The 4260-nt window shown below is 36.6% G+C and overlaps 1 long non-coding RNA gene across 1 annotated transcript; it reads right to left on the bottom strand.

The window, feature by feature from the left end:
• Positions 1-2224: 2224 nt before the first annotated feature.
• Positions 2225-3843, bottom strand: LOC118421692. Its single transcript, XR_004831862.1, has 3 exons — positions 3734-3843; positions 2811-2870; positions 2225-2302 (listed from the first exon to the last, which is right to left on the bottom strand). It is a non-coding gene; the product is annotated as an uncharacterized LOC118421692 (long non-coding RNA).
• Positions 3844-4260: the final 417 nt, after the last annotated feature.

The following is a 4260-nucleotide window of genomic DNA, read 5'->3' as shown; positions in this document are numbered from 1 at the left end:
TATGTAACTAATTTTCTGTAATCTAGAACCCAAAGTTTATAGCATGCTAGAGTGCCAAGGAAATTTCATGACAGTACTTTACACCATGCAGTAAAAATCTATGGAAATAAGGCTTGACATGGCTTTTTGCTTGAAATGTTTGCTTTTGTGAACATATTCCCATGAATTTTTGTATGATTTCAATTTTACTTAAGACAATAAAAACAAATGAAAGCAGAATTACAGAAGAGGAATAATGTTGCATAAACAACTAACAAAGAAAATTAGTTAATTTACATTTACACACATGAACACACAATTTCTATGATCCTTTGAATTTTTCTTATCCCTCCTGTTAGGACATTTTCAGTTTGAAATATATTAGCCTGGCAAAATTGCACCTGGAAAAGCTATCATACAACGATCTTATCTACAGTAGGCCATTACAAAAATGGGATTGTCAGTGTTACATCCAATTCTACCCTGCATCGTATAATCTGTAATGAGTTCTGTCAATGCCACTGCAGGCTATAAGCTCTGCTGATGTACGTAAATGGAAGCAAAGTCAATGCCAGAAAGGCATAGTCAAGCCAGTACAGTGGTTACTCGCTCTATATAACAGGAGAGATTGCTTTCACTATAAAACAGTTGTTGTTACAAAAATTTGCTTGAACTGAAAGTGTCCTATTACAAGCCAATCTGATTGGCCAAAAGTCTGTTTTTGAAATGCTGACTGTTACAGACATGCACCTGTTGGTACCCCAAAATATGCAAATCTACCTGACATTTTATTGTAACCGCTGTGAAATTGGGAGACTGGAAGTAATTCTTCCACTTATTTCCCATTATGTGGATACTTCACAAAAGGTCCGGTATAATTCAACCTTGGCAGTCTCCCATTTAAAACGTCCCATGAGACTCAGTATGTTTTTTAAGGTAGCCCCCCTCCCTCAAATAGAGTGAATTCTGATATTCTTATCTAGTATTTTATTCCAAAAGTAATTCTGCTGCAAAGTTGTAGTTTAGTAGGCCACACGAAATTTATTTCTTGCCTCTCGGATCCCCCCCCCCCCCCCGAAGGTCTGGGGTGAAGATATATGGCTTAGATAACACCCCCAAAAAAAAAACAGCCTGAGGAGTTAAGTGGCATGTTTTACGCAATGAATCTCTTCCTTTGATTTGTTACTAACGTTCTGAATAAAGGGCATTGTTTTTACACTGAAATAATGTATATGTGGCTCTGAATGGCAATATTTACAGGTTTGTGATAGCATACTTTTTCTTGAAAATGAGTGACTTCTTTTTTTTTAAATGACAAAAAAAATGGACAGGCAAATCCAAGAAGCAACAAATAAAATTGGTGTGGCCTAAAGTTTGAAAAAATGTTGGAAAAAAAAAATGACAACTCTAATATCCGGCCGTGCCCCAGTAGTCCTCTGAGAATTCCCAATGATAAGCTAAGTTAACATTTTGCGGTATGGTTCACCTGCTACGCATGCATGAAAATTACCTGGTGGTTATGGCTCATCCCTTTTGTGGTTTTCTTCTTTTTACAACTTATATTGTGTAATAAACTATACCAAGGATACATCCTACTTGATGGAAATAACAGACATTGTGAAATTGGGATTATATGAGATTCGTGCTTAGAATACTATATAATTACATATGTTGAAAAACTACCTCTTTGCTGAGCTCCTCGTCTTTCTCAAAATGGCTACCGCCAAACCGTGTGAGCTTGCATGGCAGAAACCTCAGGTCTAAACACCAGATAACACAATTCCACTGTAGAACTGCTAGGTACAGAAAGACTACACTGCCGTACCTTGTCGACTTGCTAAACAGTTCATAGTGCTAGAGGTATAAATAAGCTTTGGATGGATACACAGTTATTTTAAAGATGATTATTGTTATGTTTTATAATGTTTGGAATTGTGCACCTCTATTGCTTTTCATTTTAATTGTAACATGTGTAAAGCATACTGCAATTCAGCCTAAGAAATGAAGGCTGCCACTGTATGTTATTGTTTGTCGCTCGATGCGAAATAAACCATTCATATATAACACATTGTGCCCCACACTTCAGTTCAGCACAACTCAAAACTCACGCATTGTCTTCACAAACCGGTACAACACATGTAAGCTATTGCTTTTCTAAATTGTTTATGACAATATTATGTTTATGTCTATGGCAAACCATGGCATAAAGTTATTAATTCCATTTGGAGAAGATTTAAAGTGTACTTACTGTGATGATGAATGGGACTGTGTTGATCATTTCTAACAGGAACCTGATGTTGAACACTGACTGAACAAGGCTGCCCTGAGATTATAAAAGAAAGGAAAAGACTTGCTTTGTTTATCACATAATCATCATAACGCTAGTTCACCTTTATCCGCGGGGTAACCTATATCCGTTGTTTTTCAAAACAGGGTATTTAGGCACATGAAGTCCACAGGTGGTAGTTTTAAACTGCAATGTACAGAAAATATTGCAATTTTAAACCAACGTCCGTCAACGTGATATCCCGAAATACCCCGTTTTTCAAAGCAACGGATATAGGTTACCCAACGGATAAAAGTGAGCTAGCGTTACATTGTCTTTTATCATTATCTAGTGACTAGATAGTACGTGACAAGTCCTACACTGCTACTCGTTTTTAAAACCGTGCATTACATAAAACTTACAGAATTGTAAGGAATGTTTATTCATCAATTGAATTGATTGGTTGATTGTAGATTACCGACACATATTCTGATAAAATTCTAAGGTCTGGAAAGAGAACAATGTATTATAAGGTGGCATGTGAGAAAATTACAGCAAGACATACCTTATAGCTAAGGTATGTGATGAGGATGGTCTCCAAAAAACTTATGATTGCCACAACAACCTGTAAAACAACAGGGATTATTATTACTTCATTTCCAAATGTTCATTCAACGAAACCAAAAGAATCACTCTGTTTAGAGAAGTCACAAAGTATTATCCCAACTTCCCCACATTGACAGACGAACAGAAAGCTACTTTTCTCTTGAAATCGCAGAACCCACAAATTCTAGAAAATGTGGGGCTTTTCGTCTCCCTCTGCTTCCAAAAAAGAAGTCAAACCCAACCTGTTTAGAAATAGCCAACACTAGTAGTAGATTAGAATATTATTATGACTGTCCATTGTCACTATGTGTATACCATGTACATGTACTTGCAATTAGCCCTCGGGCACGAACTTGCAAATAAACTTCCATAATATTGGTATCAATTCCATCATTTGTATCATGCATTCTAAACAGTTATGAAGCTTCTTGTATGGCTCTTTTTACAACTTACCAATTTTTAAACCCAAACCAAGAAGCAAGCAAATGCTACTGATAACAGGTACTGTATGTTGTAAGATTGTTTTTCCTTTGTGGATCCAAATAAAGTCAAAGTCAAAGTCCTTTGCTCTTCAGCATATCAAATGTTATTGTAGCCTTTTCTTGCAAAAGCGAGGCACTTGCAGCATATAAAGTGTGGCATTTGAACTGTACGTAAATCTATAGGATACAGATCTCCCTTTCATCTATGGTAATTGCTTTTGAATCATAACGTTAACTCAACTTTTTGCACACTCTTGGCAACTTTCCAAAATTTGTGATGTACAGGCAAAGAATAAGGCACCATGAGTAGTTTAAAAGTACCATGTCATATGATTCCACCTGTATTTTATGTCATTAACATAATGTGTGATATGCATAGTAGTGCTGCACATTGCCCCACCTGTATGCCCCATATAGGGCGGGTGATAGGGGAGGACCTGTTGACCCACACCAGGGGGGCCCAGTTGATCTCCATCCACGTGTAGTTGGGGGTGATCGTACAGTCATGGCTGAAAATATGTAATATTTAAAGTACATTACAGATATCCAAGAAGATGCAGCATTTACATTATATTGAACACCCTCCTGATTAATTTTCACAAAGCTGATTCTGGAGAATTCTGGCAGAATTCTGGGGAATTCTGGCTCAGGTTCTCAGAATACTCCAGAATTTGCTTTGTTCCTGGAGACGTACAATTTCAATCTACATATGAATTACCTTTCAATATACCATATTTCTAAAATGTTATTTCATTTGGTTAATCCATTTTCAAATGATTAAGGTTTGTCCGGAATTAATCTGGAAGTCCAAAATTAACCTAGAGGGTGTTGGTATTAAAAGAAACTTTATTAAGTTATCATATGTCTTAATTCTGTGACGATGCAGTCCAGTAAAACTTGGTCTCAACAAAGGCTGAAGGAACTGGT

This window comes from Branchiostoma floridae, chromosome 8 (genome assembly GCF_000003815.2).
Source record: "Branchiostoma floridae strain S238N-H82 chromosome 8, Bfl_VNyyK, whole genome shotgun sequence".
Classification (NCBI taxonomy): domain Eukaryota; kingdom Metazoa; phylum Chordata; class Leptocardii; order Amphioxiformes; family Branchiostomatidae; genus Branchiostoma; species Branchiostoma floridae.
This window is presented reverse-complemented; position numbering and strand designations above follow the sequence as displayed.